This window comes from Pseudophryne corroboree, chromosome 6, assembly GCF_028390025.1.
Source record: "Pseudophryne corroboree isolate aPseCor3 chromosome 6, aPseCor3.hap2, whole genome shotgun sequence".
Classification (NCBI taxonomy): Eukaryota; Metazoa; Chordata; class Amphibia; order Anura; family Myobatrachidae; genus Pseudophryne; species Pseudophryne corroboree.
In genome coordinates, this window is record NC_086449.1 from 58191633 (window position 1) to 58210414 (window position 18782).

Consider the following 18782-nt stretch of genomic DNA (forward strand, 5'->3'; position numbering starts at 1 on the left):
CCCAGAAACGTAATGGACTTGACTTCAAAGACGCATTTCTCTAATTTGCAATAGAGATGATTGACACGGAGACGGGACAGAACCTCTTTTACCCAAAAACGATGTTCCTCTAAATTGTTGGCAAAAATGAGGATATCATCTAAATAGACCACGACATGACGGTATAAAATGTCTCTGAAGATCTCATTGACAAAATGCTGGAAGACAGCTGGAGCATTGCTCAATCCGAAGGGCATGACAAGGTACTCATAATGTCCGTCACGGGTGTTAAAGGCGGTCTTCCACTCGTCACCCTCACGGATCCGGATGAGATTGTATGCACCTCTCAAGTCCAGCTTTGTGAAGATGGTAGCTCCGCTAACTCTATCAAAGAGCTCAGTAATCAGGGGTAGTGGATAGCGGTTCTTGATGGTAATGTCGTTCAGACCTCTGTAGTCGATGCACGGCCGCAGACCACCATCTTTTTTCTTTACGAAAAAGAAGCCTGCGCCGGCTGGAGAAGAGGAAGGTCGAATGAACCCCTTTGCTAGGTTCTCTTTAATGTATTCCTCCATAGAATGCGTCTCAGGCAGAGACAACGGGTAAGTTCGGCCTCGAGGTGGAACCTTCCCTGGAACGAGATCAATCGGGCAGTCCCATTCTCTATGAGGAGGAAGGATATCAGCAGAAGCTTTACTGAACACATCCGTGAAATCTTGATATGGAGGAGGTGGAACATCAGACGACCTGGGGGAGGAAGAACAGACAGGCAATACTTTAAACAAACATGTCTCAGCACAGGAGGGACCCCATGCCAGAATCTGCGTAGTCGTCCAATCAATAGATGGATTGTGAAGACGGAGCCATGGAAGGCCCAGGACCACAGGATGTGTGGCTCTTGGAATCACTAAAAAAGAAATAAATTCGGAATGAAGAACTCCCACTCTCAGACGAACTGGTAGATTCCTTAGGGAAATAACTGCATCAAAAATCTTGCTGCAATCCACGGCAGTTAAGGAGATGGATGAAGGAAGTCTCTCGGTGGGTAGGGACCACCGTTTAACATAGGCTTCGGTAATAAAGTTCCCAGCTGCTCCGGAATCAAGGAGGGCAATGACGTTCCGATAACGTTGAGCAACTTGAAGCGATACTGGGAGATTACAATCATGAGGAGATGGAGAGGAGATCATTACTCCTAGCCGGCCCTCTCCTTGGCGAGCTAGGGTTTGGAGTTTTCCCGGACGTTCGGGACAGGCATTGATGGTGTGAGACGGAGCTGCACAGTAAAGACAAAGAAACTCAGAGAGACGTCTTCGGCGCTCAGCAGGAGTTAAACGGGAACGGCCAATTTGCATGGGCTCGTCTTTAGATGGTGACAGTTGGCGAGGAGGAGGAGCAGAAGATTTTGGAGCAGATGATCTTCCACGCTCAGTTGCTCTCTCTCTGAAACGTAACTCAACTTTCGTGCAGAGTGAGATTAGCTCATCTAACTTGGAAGGTAAGTCTCTGGTAGCTAACTCATCTTTAATACGCTCAGATAAGCCATGCCAGAATGCAGCATACAGGGCCTCGTCGTTCCATGCCAGTTCGGATGCCAGGATCTGGAACTGTATAAGATATTGTCCTACAGTACGTGATCCCTGGCGTAAACGGAGAATCTCAGATGAAGCTGAAGTTACCCGGCCTGGCTCGTCGAAGATACGCCTGAATGTTGACACGAATGCAGTGTAGGAGGATAGCAGGGTGTCGGACCTCTCCCATAACGGTGATGCCCAATCAAGGGCTGAGCCACTGAGAAGAGAGATAATGTAGGCAATTTTTGTATGGTCACTGGGAAAATTGCCAGGTTGTAGCTCAAACTGAATCTCACACTGGTTGAGAAATCCCCTGCAGAATCTTGGAGATCCGTCAAATTTTGCTGGCGTTGGAAGATGAAGACGTGGAGCAGAAATGGGTAAGGTGGGTGGGGTTATAGCTGGAGTCACTGTGGTTGACGCACCGGACGCGTCTGATCCACGGAGGGTTGTCTGAATCCCATCCAGCCGAGTAGAGAGATCCTGGAGACAGCGGATGATGTGGCCCTGTGCAGCCTCCTGATGTTCAAGTCGGGCTGCCAGTTCTTGCATCGGCCTGGCCGCTTGATCCTGGTCTCCGGCTGGATTCATAAGGTCAGTGCTTACTGTCACAACTGAGGGCCTGAGCTGACGGGAGGCAGCCTCAGTTGTAGGGGTTGAGATGTAACGGAACCTGGGAGGTTGTATCAGACCCCTAGACATGTAAGTAACATGTAGAAGAACTGCCCGAAGGCGTGACCACGACAACCAGGGTAAAAGTCAATGATGTTTATTTATGACAAACTCCGTAACACAGCAGCAGTAAAAGAAAACATAAAAATCAGCAGAGGATAAATACAGTTCCTGGGTACTACAGGGTGGCAAGGGCCACAGGGCTCTGGTAGTGTGAGATAGTTCTTATAATCTTCTAGATGGAAAGTCCTTACCAGGCCTGACTGTAGCAATGGAGATAGCCCAGGATCGTACCAGCTGGTGTTCCAGGGAAAGCTGGGCTGCTGTGGATAAAACGGCTGCTGTGGGTACTGGCTGGAACCAGGCTGATGTTGGCACGGAGTGGATACTGGCTGGAACCAGTTAAATAATAAATGTAGTTTGAGAGCGATGGAATATGAAGTGATGTTTGGAGTTTGAGAGCGGTGAAATTATAATGCCGGTGATAAATGATAATCTGCAGAAAAGGGTACCGGCACTTTAAAAAGAGCTGACCTCTGCTGGAAGCTGGATGCTGAAAGCAGGTGGATCTGTAGCTGGAAGCAGATGAATCCAAATGGATAGGAGAGTCAGGCTACACCGCAGGTGGAATGCTGGTGCGGGTCTCTATAGTGGAAGTGTGGAGATAGGAGCTGGAACCTGGAAAACAACCACAGGAGAGAGACAAACTGGAACTAAGTTTGACAACCAAAGCACTGACGCCTTCCTTGCTCAGGCACAGCATATTTATACCTGCAGCAAGGAAGGGATTGGCTAGGCAATTATGCAGATTAACAATGCAAACAGCAGATTGGTGGAAATGAACAGATGACAGAATCCAAGATGGCAGCGCCCATGCAGACACTTGGAGGGAAGTTTGGTTTGTAATCCATGTGGGAATTAAAACAGTAATGGCGGCGCCGGCCACAGGAGACGCCAGACTGATAAGTGCACATTTAACCACGCGGGCACAGCGGAGGCCGCGGCTGACGTAATCACCACTCTGACATTCTGCATGTAGAAATTCAGGAACAGCGGCGGAGGCCGCGGGAGACGCCATTCCGGATGTAACAGGCGTTGCGGTGACCGCGTCTCAGAGTGACAGGAGAGGAGGCAGCAATGTGGACATCAGCATAACAGATGGGATCCGGTCCTGGAACGCTGAGCCAGCCTTAGGAGGCATCTGAAGGGTAACTAATGGCGTCCAGATACCCGGATCGTGACAACAGCATCCATCCAATGCATTGGTAGGGTCCAATAGCCAAGTCCTCTCCCTACCAATGCATTTCAATACCAACAAGTATCAAGCATCCTCTGTAGCTCCAGGAATACAAAGAACCTTTACTTTGAGAAATCCAGTGGCATGCGCACAATGTCTATTACCCGCTGCTCTGCTAGGCAGAACAGTGACTACAGGAGCCTCCCAACTGCCCCACCCCCACCGCGGGACAAGGCTGCCCGCGGGTGGGACAGCGGGACTGTCCCGCGAAAATCGGGACAGTTGGGAGGTATGCAATGACACCCAATGCCGTCATGTGATTTAACCCTGTTATCACTTTGTACTTCATGGCCATATCCACAGCTCTGGGAGCACATACTGTAGGAGAAATAGCCTTGCATTTGCATATGATAGGTGATGTGGTATTACAACGTAACAGATCAGCAAAGTTTTTTTAACTTTGGAATGTCTTGTTGAATGACACCCACATCAGCACTTAGTCATTGACCCCAGTTTTACACTGTCCAGTAAACCTACTGTAGGTGCAGTTTGATATTACTATCCACTATGTGAAACTGCAGCAGGTCTTCATTACCTGGCCACTGCAAGCAATTAGAGAACAGCCAATAAGTGTTTTGGTGTTTGTGTGCTGGAGGAGCTCACATGACATGACATTACACTTGGCGCCAGTGTAAATTTTTAGTTTGACAGCATTATTGTTCTCCTTCTCTATTATGGTGGTACAGATGTCAGCCCTTTTGGCCCTGAGGTAAGTACACTTGCAGTGGAGACTGATATCTGGGGTATTTTCCATTGTAGTGTCTACAGTGTGATCTCTGCGGTGGGCTGCTGGAATGGGCAGCGTAAGGTTCTCTGTTATCGGCTTCTGGCTTGGACGTGTTCCAGCAATGGCCCTCATTCCGAGTTGATCGGTCGCAAGGCGAATTTAGCAGAGTGTCGAAGTCAGAAAAATGTCTCTATGCACGATGCCATATTTGCACCGCACACTGGTCCGTGCTGCGCGTGCATACGCTCTCCCGTGGAAGCGCATACCCGCAATAGCGTGCACTCGCACGCGCAGTATGCGCATTTACGGTAGAGTTTATGTGATCGTAGCGTGCGACTCATTAGTTACAAATGTTCACAATTAATGTAGTTTATAGATCATGATCCCTTTGATAGTTTCTGTAAGTTTGGTTAAAGTATAATGTCCCAGAGCTGAGGAATCCCTCTTTGCATCGTACGAAGGGTTTAACAGGAATCATACAGCAGTGTTTGGTACCCATCGGAAGAGTATTTAATTAGCAATATTCCGGTGTTGGTTTGGAGCGTATTAATCGCTCGTGCGAATAGTTATGGACATAAGAAGTTTATGTCCATTTCTATTAATTACACATACTCAGGTATGCGGCGGGAAACCCAGTTTCCCACCCACCTGAGCTGTTGGAAATCGTCACAGCCCACCTGTATGAATCACCCTATGACCTTTTGTTATGATGCAGGGCCGAATTCCTTCGGCCAATGGACAATGGGATTGTAGGACCAGGAGATTGCATTGTGTGTGGAGCATAAATAGGCAGGCCGACCACATCCAGCTCTCACTCTCTCATCAACGGTTATCTGCTGATAATCGGGAGCTGGATATCGAGGCGCTGGCGATCATACCCTTGTGCGTAAGTTCTCTCCGTAATCATTGTCTTTCTGTGAGCCAATTTCTCTCTCTCCCTCTGTGTCTATTTCTCTCTCTCTATTTTCTCTTTTCTCTCATATCTCCCCTAGACTAAACTTTATTGTATTGTATTGTATTGTATTAGATCAGGATAGTATTGTAGTTTATCCCTTAGTTAGGTGTTTGGTTAGGAAGTCTTTGTTATATTGTAGTGTATCATTTGTACTGTGTTACTCTTTTACAAGTATACTAGATATAATACAGATAATAGGCTTTGGAACCCTAAACAAGTATCTGTGTATTTTCTATAGTGTTAAGTGTTCACTTGAGCGTCGGTGACGTTCAATCAGCTTTGTAGTTAGTCAGGTTACACAAGGTTGCACTTACACCCTGTATTCACATTAAGATATATAGCGCATTACATTGTTAAAAGGTTTAAATATAAAGGTATTGTGCTGTGAGCGCCTGCACCGCTGGTGACCTCCTCGTGGTCTCGAGCGTACGCTACGCTACAGCGAATCATTCCCCTAGACATAACCAATAACGTGTCCTGTGATCACTGGGCCGTGAGCGAACGTGACGCTTGAGCGTCTCGCCTACGGCTGAGCGATCGCTACGCAGATAGCGTACCATTACGGTACTTCTTAAGTAAACAGCGTACAGTGTTCTTAGCTTCATAAGGGTTGTTTATACGACAAAGGAATTTAGCATTGTCAATTGCGGGCTCGTCCGGTCCTTCTCATATCTGCACTAGGTAGATCAGCAGACATTATCCCCCAGCAAAGGGTGGGAGGTTGTCTCGCAGTTGCTGACGGGATAAGCGTCTGCTTCGCTTAGGTAAAGAGTGCCGAAGGAATCCGGTAACCGGAAGTAAGAACAAAACGCTTGTGTCTTTTAAAACTGTTTATTTTTCTTTTGTCTTGCGTACGCATACATTTATCTGCATTTCTTTTTCAAATTTCGTATATCACTATTCCTGTTTGCCAATTTTTTTATAGTTGATAGAAAGTGCTAAAAAGAGATTTGCTGTTATTTAAAAGTAGAGGTAATAGTTAAAGTATAGAACAAACACACGGTTTGTCTGAGATACAAGGCAGTCAGTGTGGATTGCGGTAGATGATCAGGGATCATCTACATTGATAAATAAATATATTGTGTTACGGTGGATCCTTTGCATTGCGTACACGTGTCGCTAACAAAGACTAGCGTACGCAATCCAAAAGGCAGACGCACGCAGCGTTCATTACGCAACGTAGCGTCTGGTTACGCCCACGTAGCCCAAGTCACGAAAAGCGATAATTAGCGCAAAGCGATAATTAGCGCAAAAGCGATAAGTAACGCACAGCGGTAGATAACGCGACGCGGTAAATAACGCAAATCTATTTTTTGGAAAATCTGAAATTTAGTTTAACAGATCCTGCTCCTAATTGGTAACACTTTTGGCCTGAAGACAATTTCTGCGCAGAAATAGATATAGAAACAAAGTGTACATGTGTTGAGTGAGTGTGTTTGTATACAAAAGTTTATATAACTTTAAGGTGGAACCAAAAGGAAAGTCGAGTACTCGTCGAGGAACATACGTGTAAGTGACATATACGGTGGCTAGGGAGGCATCCCTGGTTAAAATAATATTTGAGCATTAGAGTATAGCGGACCATAAGGTAACAAGACCAGGAGGTCATAAGGAACAAGACCAGGAGGTCGTAAGGTAAAAGGTCCGCTATAAAAGTCCAGTGGCACAACGCCTGGGGTGTTGGTGCAGAACCCATATAGGCCATAAGCTCTTGCTGAAGGAATCGCGGCCGGAAACATCGATTCCATTGGTCTTTCAGTACATGACAAGTAGTGCTCGTGTACTGAACGATTGGACCACACGTAATTGTGTGCAGTAGTTAGTAATCTGACCTAAATACCATTAGAGTAAAGTGGTCACAAACGCTATTTGTACATTCTGACGTGATTTGTGTAATTTTTTATTTTTGGAAGGGAAGTTCGCTGGTCACTCAGGAACTATCCAACAACCGATACTTGCTGGGGACTGGTAGGTCCAGCACGCCCCAGTAAGTAAAGGTTTACAGGGGCCCTGGGTTGGGTACCACAGCTCTGGTTACAGTGATTGCGGCACAGGCCAACGTGGGCGAGAAGTAAGTGGGGTACTTGATAAACCACCACCGCCGGCCTGCCCAAGGACATCTTGGTTTGTTTGTAAGGGTTCGCTGAAAACCTTGAGATAAAAGATCCAAGGAGGAATAAGCAACGCCTACAGATTATGGGGGCCATTTGTTCCGGTAGGGGGCGATCAACCCAGGTTCAGGTTGATTCGGAGGACCGACCAATTGGGTCGGCAAGATACATTATGTGTGAAAAATACGGTAGTCACACAGAGGTTTTATGTGATGAATGGCAAAGAATGACTGTACAAGACAGGGACAAGTTCCCAAGAATAGGTAGCTTCAGTCCAGAGGTGTTACAAAATTTAAGGAGGAGGATATGTCTCGTAAAATCAGCAAAGAGACGAATTCAGCATCATGATTATTTACAGTTATGGCACCAGGAAGGTGAGATACAGAGAGGTTTGGCTCTGGCGGCGGGATCTGGGGCAGTCAGGAAGTTGATTGCCACAGCTCCTCCTCCACCATACATTGCAGGAGAGAAGTTGATTGCGGAGAGAAACGCACTGGGTTGTAAAACACAAACTCTTAGTAACCCTGTAAATGTAAATGATGTTAACCGAATAACTCATGCAAGTATTAACCCGTGCAAGATGTACCCTGTTTTGAACCTTCCTCAGGAGTGTGATCAAGAAGACGATTCAGCAACAATTTCAGCTCTCTCTCTTGCAGCCACCATAGCAGAGACCACAGTAGGCACAGCGACACCCACGAGATTAGTGAAAGCCCCTAGCGGAGGGATAGGTGAGGTCGTGTCAACGGGTAAGTACGGCACCATGCACTACACTGAAACAATTGTACCACAACAAGCTGTAGAATCTACACAGGAAGAGGCTGTTAGAATTGCTCCTGTAAGGGTAATAGCAGTTCCCAATGGAAAAACAGATGTGTCTGGAGCCACTCCCATAAGGAATATTGCCATGTACGCCCCATTTTCCAGAATGGAAATAAGAACAATAGTGTCCGAATTTCCTGACCCCAGGAAGGACTTAGTTGCTAGCCAAAAATACATCAGGGATTTAGGAAACACTTTAGAGCCCAACAACAAGGATTGGCAGATACTGCTAAGAGCTTGTTTACCTTCAAATGTTGATGCAACTCAGTTTTTAGCCGATTGTGCATTGGATAAAGATGTACCGCTTACAGACGTGTACAACAAGGATAATGTAAAAAGGATAAATTTACAGCTAAAAGAGTATTTCCCAGCCGTTGTTAAATGGAATAAAATATTTTCCATTAAGCAAAAGGAGTCCGAAACGGCAATAGAATATTTTCACCGGGCACTATCAGAAATGGCAAAGTACACTGGTATAGAAGACATAAAGACCAACCCAAACCATCGAGAAGTAGCAGTATCTGTACTAATGGATGGTTTGAAAGAAACATTAAAAACTAGGGTACAGACCACACAACCATGTTGGCGAGGTCTGTCAGTGTCCGGCTTGAGAGAGGCTGCTATTGATCATGACAGAAACATCACTAGGCACAGGGAGTCGCAAAGTGATAAGTTGATGTCAGTAAGTATACAGGCGCTGACCACAAGGCAGCCTGCGTATGTACCACCGAATCCTGTGGGTAAGGCAAGTGTAATAACATGTTTTTCTTGTAACAGACAGGGACACTATGCACGAGACTGTAGAGTAAGAAATGTACAAAGATCTTTTCAACCCCCTAGACAACAACACAACACACGACATTGGGAGCAGGGTCCACAGAGGCGGAGTTTTGAGCCACATACAGGGGAAACAAAAAGATACCCTCCGAACAGAGATTGGCATGCCTCTGGTAGTTCCCAACTAAACCCCGCACAAATAGTTGCTGCCAATGGGATTCAGGGAGGTCAGCATACCCAATAGGGGTGTGGCCATACCTGTAATCTGCAACCAGTTAAATTGATTGCCAGTCTTGGAAGCGAACCAGAGATTGCAATCAATGTAGCCGGTAAAACTTTAAACTTTCTTGTAGACACAGGGGCGGCCAAGTCAGTGATCAATTCGACAGTGGGCATGAGAACCACTGGTAGGACAGTTCCAGCCATAGGAGTAACAGGAGTAGTCCAGCACTACCCTGTTAGCAAACCAGCCGAGATTACAATAGGGCCTTTGCATACCAAGCATTCCTTTTTGCTGGCTGCATCGGCACCGACCAATCTCCTGGGAAGAGACTTACTATGTAAAATGGGTTGCGTCATTTATTGTACTCCTGAAGGTGTATTCTTGGACATCCCTGAGAATCACGCTCAGGAAGTACGAGACATGTTAGACTCCCCATCAAAATTAATGTCACATTCCATTATGACAAATAGGAATCCATCCCAAGTAGAAGAGATGACATCTCAGATACCAGAGTCGCTTTGGACAAAAGATGGACAGGACACTGGATTAATGGCAAATGTAGCTCCAGTAGTTGTACAAGTAAAAGATGGTAGGATAGCTCCAAAAATCCCACAGTATCCTCTGAAGCCAGAGGTGGAGTTAGGAGTTTTCCCGGTAATAGAGCGCTTGCTACAACAGGGCATTCTAGTAAGAACGTCCAGCACAGCAAATAGTCCCATCTTCCCTGTTAAAAAGAGTGGGGGGAGGGGTTACAGGCTAGTGCAGGATCTAAGGGGGATTAACAAAATAGTTGAGAGTCAGTTCCCCGTAGTGCCTAATCCAGCTGTCATCCTAATGCAAATTCCTCCCACTGCCAAATTTTTCACTGTTATTGACCTCTGCTCCGCTTTCTTTTCGGTACCTCTGCACCCTGACAGCCAATATTTGTTTGCATTCACATACAGAGGAGTCCAATACACGTGGACTCGGTTACCCCAAGGTTTCATAGATAGTCCAAGTATATTTTCTCAGGCTTTGCATGATTGTTTACAGTCTTTCCAACCGGAAAGTGGATCAGTGTTGATACAGTACGTGGATGATCTACTGCTGTGTTCTGATTCATTGGAGGCATCCCTGAAGGATACGAAACAGCTCCTGTTTCATCTTTCAGACACAGGTCACAAGGTCTCCAAAGACAAGTTGCAATTATGCCAAGCTAAGGTAAAATACTTGGGACACTGTCTAACACAAGGACTGAGACACCTGACCGCTGATAGAATCCAAGCCATTAGAGACATGACACTGCCACAAACCCAGCAACAGATCAGGACGTTTTTAGGAATGTGTGGGTATTGCCGTAATTGGATCCCAGGGTTTTCCATATTGGCGCTACCTTTGCAGGAAATGGTCTCTTCAAACAAACCTGATCGGATTTCGCATACAGACGAATCCGAAACAGCATTTGAGAGACTCAAACAGTGCCTAACGCAGGCACCAGCATTAGGTATGCCAGACTATGGGAAACCCTTTGAACTATACGGAACAGAAAGTGCTGGGTGCGCAGCAGGTGTACTAACACAAAAACACGGTGATGCCAGCAGGCCAATTGCATACTACAGCGCTCAGCTAGACACGGTAGCGCGATCCCTCCCCACATGCTTGCGTAGCGTTGCGGCGATAGCATTGCTAGTGACGAAAAGCGAAGATGTCGTGCTAGGCCACAACCTCACAATCCATACACCACATGCGGTATCGGCCTTATTGAATTCTGCCCAAACCAGACATGTCTCATCAGCAAGGTTTACGAGATGGGAATTGGCATTAATGACCCCAGTAAACATCACCATAAGGAGATGCAGCGCATTAAACCCTGCAACATTTCTCCCAGGTGTGCCTGGACAGGCACAAAGGGTGGGAGGTGAGAGTGATGGGGAAGGAGGATTTAATGCAAAGGAAGATACACATGATTGTATGGAATATTTGACCCAAAATTTTTCCGCAAGGCCTGACATCAGTGACAATCCACTAGAAGATGCAGAACTCACGTTCTACACGGACGGTAGTTGTCACAGACAGTCAGACTCGGGAGACTTGTGTACTGGATACGCAGTCGTAGATGACCAAGACACCATAGAAGCGGAACCGCTAGGCCCACCTCACTCAGCCCAGGTTGCTGAACTGGTCGCCCTAACCAGAGCATGTGAATTGGCTAAGGGTAAGTCTGCCAATATCTACACCGATTCTAGATACGCGTTCGGGGTAGTCCATGATTTCGGAGCGCTATGGCGTCTCAGAAATTTCATGACGGCAGCTGGTACACCGATAGCGCATGCAGCTCACATAAAAAGGCTTCTAACAGCGATACAGGAACCCGACAGAGTGGCTGTTATCAAATGTAAAGCACATACATATAGTCAAGACCCAGTATCCCTTGGTAACAGCCGAGCAGACGAAGCTGCAAAGCTTGCAGCTGCTACCCCCATACGGACAGACACCACACAACTGATGGTATTTAATACCATCAACACACAAAAGTTGTGTGAAATGCAGAATTTGTGTTCCACTCAGGAGAAGACAGTCTGGAAGGCAAAGGGATATGGCCAGGAGTCCTCAGGGCTCTGGACGGATGGACATGGTAAACCAGTGGCCCCCAGGGCATACCTTCCGTGTCTGGCTGAAGCAGCTCACGGGCTGACTCATCTAGGCAAGGAGGGGATGTGCAAGTTGGTAAGAGCATACTGGTGCGCCCCAGGATTCTCCTCTCATGCTAGTAAAAGAGCAATGTCATGCCTTACCTGTCTGAGAAAGAATATTGGAAAAGCAATACCAACAGAACCATCCCATATCCCACCTGCCGGCGGCCCTTTCCAAGTAATACAAATTGACTTCATTCAATTACCCCCATGTCGAAATTTGAAATATGTACTTGTTTGTATAGATGTTTTCTCGAATTGGGTTGAAGCTTTTCCAGCAGCTACAAATACCGCTATGTTTACAGCTAAGAAAATTGTGCAGGAATTTGTATGTAGATATGGTATCCCTAGAATCATTGAAAGTGATAGGGGTACCCATTTTACAGGTGATGTCTTTCAAGGAATGTGTAAGTTGATGGGAATTGATAGTAAGCTGCACACTCCGTACCGTCCACAGGCGAGTGCGAAGGTCGAAAGAGTGAACAGCACTATTAAAAATAAATTGAGTAAAGTAATGGCAGAGACAGGATTGACGTGGCCAGAAGCTTTACCCATTGTTTTGTATAGCATCAGAACCACTCCCAGGTCCCCTCTTAATCTGTCTCCTTTTGAAATTCTGTTTGGTCGACAACCGCATGTCATAATTAACCCTCAGGATGATTTGAAATGTAACAATGAAGTAACTGTAAAGTACTTGATTAACATGAGTAAACAGTTGAGGAATCAAAATGATAATCTGAAGTTGGTGATTCCTGATTTACCAGATAGTAATTGTCATGACATTGAACCTGGGGATTATGTAATGATACGAAATTTTCTACGCTCAGGTTGTCTTATTGATAGATGGGAAGGACCATACCAGGTCTTATTGACTAGCACCACAGCATTGAAGGTTGCTGAGAGAGAGACTTGGGTCCATTCATCCCACTGCAAGAAGGTTGCTGATCCAGAGAAGTCCCGTGATAAGGAACAGACGGTAGAGGTTGTATCACTAGAGTGTCTGTTCCAGGAGGACTGAGGCGGCACCTGAGCCTTGAAGACCGAAAGCAGCTGTCGACTCCCCTCTCCCTTTTATTGTTTTCTCCACTTCCCATCCCCTCTCCTTTAAAATTTCTTTTTCCCCCTTCTCATTCTTCTCTATTTCCTCCTCAAAGATGGACTTGCCCCAAGAGACTGTGGTCCGGATTTTGATGTTAACCATGATGTTGACCAGAGCAGTCTGTTCCGGCGAGAGTACCATAGAGGTCGAAAGAGGTTCTGGAATGGGTTCCGATTATGATGATGGAGGTGTAGTTTTCCAAGATCAACCAAGCCAACAAGCAAAGGCGAGTATCAGAAAACGATCCGATAGAAGAAATTGTGATGGATTGTTAGCTGAGGAAAATTGTATCTGTAGGCTCTGTGATAATCTGGTTGAAGATGGATGCATAAAGAAATGTCAATCTAGTTTTAATATCCATATAGACCGGCATCCATTGAGTGACTATCACTCCTTAGTGGGTAACGTGTTAAACCAAACAGATTGTTGGGTATGCTCTCAAGTACCTCAGGGTCACAGTAAATCAGGGCTAGTACCATTTCCTTTAACGTTAGGGGAGGTACTTGAGCTAAGTGGTGGGAGACCGGTGGACCGGAGGTTTAACATCTCCAGCCCTCCTAGTTTGAAGCTCCACCAATACCATGTGGATAGGTCCCTCATATGTTTTAACATCTCCAATCCCAGAAAACCGGGAAATTGGGAAGTGTCATGGAGCAACCTTACCATGACCTTTTCACACAGAGCAGATAGAATGCCTACAGATACAGAGCTCGTACGCCACATAGCCAGTAGAGGAAAATCATTCCGGTATCGATATACCTTAGGGAATAGGATTACTAGAGTTGGAGAGGTATCACCAGGATACTGTGCACATATCGTACAAACCGATACGTGCATTAAGCAGTTGGAAGAATTAGGGTCAGGAGATTTCACCTGGAAGGTTTGTAACATGGTCATGTCCTTCTCCGTCCCTTATGTTCTCCCCGATGATGCATATTTCATATGCGGGAGAAAGGCGTACAAATGGCTTGCCCCAAACTCTGAAGGATTGTGTTATATTGGAAAAGTATTGCCTGAAGTGATGACTGTTACACATGACAAAATGAAGGACATACACCGTGGTGCCCAAGCTCCTTATACTCACACTCACTACGAGCACCTTGTTAAAAGACAACTGTCAGAAAGGTTAGAGCATCCGGCCTCTGATCTTATCCATGAATCCACCGGGATTCAGGTTCTGGTAGCGTTAGATTTCACTCGCACCGCTCGAGGTGTGATGAATTATAGATACATTTCCGCACTCGCCAATTTGTTAGATAATATCACTGAAATGTATGATGACACGTTTAGATACACTGGAAGAGAACTTCAAGCTTACAAAACAGAACTAGTTCAGCATAGGATGATTCTTAATTATCTTACAGCAGTAACAGGCGGATATTGTGTTACATTGGCAACACAGTACGGCATAAAGTGTTGCACGTATATCACAAATAGCACCGAGGATCCGGTAGAGGTCATAGACCAAAAGATGGACGATATTCTGCAATTAAAGTGGGAATTTCGTCGAAAACACAATCTCACCCTTGCTGCTGTAGGTAATGAGCTGACTGGTTGGGTGTCATGGTTGAACCCGCGAAATTGGTTCTCCGGTTTAGGAGAGTGGGCTCAAGGAGTCATAATGGATGTTGGAAAGTTTCTCCTGTGTATCTTAGGTGTTGTTATATCTATTGGATTGATATTTAGATGCGGGCAGGCTTTGATGAGGTGCAAACAAAGTACAAAAGTGATGAGCTTGAGGAGTGAGGAAACTGTAATTAACCTGGATTTGATTTATGACCCAATGATAGAAACCAGAATGTGATGATGTAATGAGTATACGGTCCGTCTTTCACCCATTTCTATGTTTTCCTCCGAGGTACAAAGACCCACGTAGACGAAGGATTTGATGAGCCAAGGGGCCGACAACGGAAAGATGGAAAGAAGAAGAGCAGACGACCTGTTATACAAGATTTTGATGGACAATGCCATGGGTACCCCAGTTTCCCTAGGAACTTTAAAATCACGCTAGCCCAACATTTTTTTTTGTAAATCCATGGACGTTGTTTGCTTTACTCACGATTTATGAGCAAAAGCACAAAGAAGAAGACTCCAATCAACCGACACCAATCAAGACCTCAATCGACAGATGTACATTTCCCTGACATAGAATATCATTGCATTTTCCATAAGTGTTCTTTATCTTCATCTCTACAACCCTCAGGTAATGACACACATAGTCGATAGGGAATACAGGCACAGATATCAGCAACCACATACCTCCCCCATTCATGTATCATCAACTAAAATGTGCATCCCCATTTTGTTACAACTACAGCCGAAATGAGCTCGGTAAAGTTTGACAGCCCATCCACAGACCTGTACCACAGGATAAGAAGGAATTCAAATGTATACTTCGCAATACCTCGAAGCTTGATTTACCACACGTACGGCACGATGATACATGACCCTCCAAACATGGACTCATACACACATGCTTCTACTTTCTCACTAGGTCATACCCTTTTCACACCTACTCCTCTCTTCTTCCTTACCCCACCATGGAAATCAATTAACCCCTGACTTACATTTTTTTCCTTAAATGTTTTGTGGCAGTTATTATTGACTGCCAAAGGGTGGACTGTCGAAGTCAGAAAAATGTCTCTATGCACGATGCCATATTTGCACCGCACACTGGTCCGTGCTGCGCGTGCATACGCTCTCCCGTGGAAGCGCATACCCGCAATAGCGTGCACTCGCACGCGCAGTATGCGCATTTACGGTAGAGTTTATGTGATCGTAGCGTGCGACTCATTAGTTACAAATGTTCACAATTAATGTAGTTTATAGATCATGATCCCTTTGATAGTTTCTGTAAGTTTGGTTAAAGTATAATGTCCCAGAGCTGAGGAATCCCTCTTTGCATCGTACGAAGGGTTTAACAGGAATCATACAGCAGTGTTTGGTACCCATCGGAAGAGTATTTAATTAGCAATATTCCGGTGTTGGTTTGGAGCGTATTAATCGCTCGTGCGAATAGTTATGGACATAAGAAGTTTATGTCCATTTCTATTAATTACACATACTCAGGTATGCGGCGGGAAACCCAGTTTCCCACCCACCTGAGCTGTTGGAAATCGTCACAGCCCACCTGTATGAATCACCCTATGACCTTTTGTTATGATGCAGGGCCGAATTCCTTCGGCCAATGGACAATGGGATTGTAGGACCAGGAGATTGCATTGTGTGTGGAGCATAAATAGGCAGGCCGACCACATCCAGCTCTCACTCTCTCATCAACGGTTATCTGCTGATAATCGGGAGCTGGATATCGAGGCGCTGGCGATCATACCCTTGTGCGTAAGTTCTCTCCGTAATCATTGTCTTTCTGTGAGCCAATTTCTCTCTCTCCCTCTGTGTCTATTTCTCTCTCTCTATTTTCTCTTTTCTCTCATATCTCCCCTAGACTAAACTTTATTGTATTGTATTGTATTGTATTAGATCAGGATAGTATTGTAGTTTATCCCTTAGTTAGGTGTTTGGTTAGGAAGTCTTTGTTATATTGTAGTGTATCATTTGTACTGTGTTACTCTTTTACAAGTATACTAGATATAATACAGATAATAGGCTTTGGAACCCTAAACAAGTATCTGTGTATTTTCTATAGTGTTAAGTGTTCACTTGAGCGTCGGTGACGTTCAATCAGCTTTGTAGTTAGTCAGGTTACACAAGGTTGCACTTACACCCTGTATTCACATTAAGATATATAGCGCATTACATTGTTAAAAGGTTTAAATATAAAGGTATTGTGCTGTGAGCGCCTGCACCGCTGGTGACCTCCTCGTGGTCTCGAGCGTACGCTACGCTACAGCGAATCATTCCCCTAGACATAACCAATAACGTGTCCTGTGATCACTGGGCCGTGAGCGAACGTGACGCTTGAGCGTCTCGCCTACGGCTGAGCGATCGCTACGCAGATAGCGTACCATTACGGTACTTCTTAAGTAAACAGCGTACAGTGTTCTTAGCTTCATAAGGGTTGTTTATACGACAAAGGAATTTAGCATTGTCAATAGTTACACACGCTAAGCCGCCGCCTACTGGGAGTGAATCTTAGCTTCTTAAAATTGCGACCGATGTATTCGCAATATTGCGATTACTAACTACTTAGCAGTTTCAGAGTAGCTTCAGACTTACTCTGCCTGTGCGATCATTTCAGTGCTTGTCGTTCCTGGTTGACGTCACAAACACACCCAGCGTTCGCCCAGGCACTCCCACCGTTTCTCCGGCCACTCCTGCGTTTTTTCCGGAAACGGTAGCGTTTTCAGCCACACGCCCCTGAAACGCCGTGTTTCCGCCCAGTAACACCCATTTCCTGTCAATCACATTACGATCGCCGGAGCGATGAAAAAGCCGTGAGTAAAAATACTTTCTTCATAGTAAAGTTACTTGGCGCAGTCGCAGTGCGAACATTGCGCATGCGTACTAAGCGGATTTTCACTGCGATGCGATGAAAAATACCGAGCGACCAACTCGGAATGAGGGCCAATATTCATTAGTTTGCCACAAGCATTGCAGAGTTTATGGAAAGCAGGACATTAGTGGCATTCATGGGAATGGCGACCGCCGCAACTTACACAGCATGTTTGTTGCTGCATATGTTACCGGGGGTCACAATTTTGCGCGGGCCGGGCATTGCGTTCACATCGATGTGAATACCTCTGCCCGATTGACAGGAAGAAGCGTTCGCAGGGTGGTCGGAGGTGGCGATGGAGTGTTGCGGGGGCACGGCGCCAAAAATGGGGGCAGGTCCTGGCCATTATCGGGGAGGCCGCGTGACATCACACGCGGCCACTGCGACGGGTAAGATGCACATGCTGCGTCTGCCTTCACAGCATTGCGTCCAGGCAGGGGGCATCACTTATTTTGCAGGGACAGCGATTGCGATCGCATTGCTGGTGGCCATTAGAATGCTGGATGGTCTTGCCCGGTGTTGGTCGGCCCCCAGCATGCGACCGTCCGCAGCTGAAATTAGCAAAACTGCAACTGAGGCTGAATAGGGTCCATCAGTGGCGTGCGGTGGGGTCAGTGGCTGGTGAGGCACTACAGCCATAATGTCCGACGGATCCTGCCGATGACCCCTACCGCCGCCGAGCCAATGCCCGCTACTGCCTCTGAGCTGATACCTGCTGCCTCTGCCAATGGCTTGCAAACTTGCCCACCATCAACTGACCCAGCCCTCCACCACTAATTTGCATCTCAGTCCGATGCCGCCAATGCCCGCTGCCTGCCTGCTCATCATACTTGTGATATATTGTAAATTTTTATCAAAAATAAAAGTAAAAATTAGTGTTTGGGACTGGGAAGGGAGTGGGAGGAGGACATGAATGCAATTTTGTTGTCCAGGGCTTCCATGAACTTAATGGAGAAGGGTCTGAATGGGTTAAAAAATTTAAAAAAAAAAACGTGTGAGGTCCCCCCTTCTAAGTATAACCAGCCTCGGGCTCTTTGAGCCAGTCCTGGTTGTTTAAATACTGGGAAAAAATTGGATAGGGGTTCCCCGTATTTAGACAACCAGCACCGGGGTCTTAGTCCGGTCCTGGTTCCAAAAATACGGGGGACAAAAGATGTAGGGGTCCCCCGTATTTTTAAAACCAGCACCGGGCTCCACTAGCCAGGGACATAATGCCACAGCCGGGGGACACATTTATGTAGGTCCCTGCGGCCGTGGCAGTACCCCCCCAACTAGTCACCCCTGGCCGGGGTTCCCTGGAGGAGTGGGGATCCCTTAAATCAAGGGGTCCCCCCCTCTGGGCACCCAAGAGCCAGGGGTGAAGCCCAAGGCTGTCCCAGCACCCCTGGGCTGTGGGTGCCGGGCTGATAGCCATAAGTGTG

General features: G+C 46.3%; 1 protein-coding gene across 2 annotated transcripts in view; it reads left to right on the plus strand.

Moving 5' to 3' along the window:
* The window catches only part of LOC134936125 (complement C3-like), a 674806-nt gene that overhangs the window by 102767 nt on the left and 553257 nt on the right, over nucleotides 1-18782 (plus strand). The gene's annotated exons all lie outside the window — the stretch shown is intronic.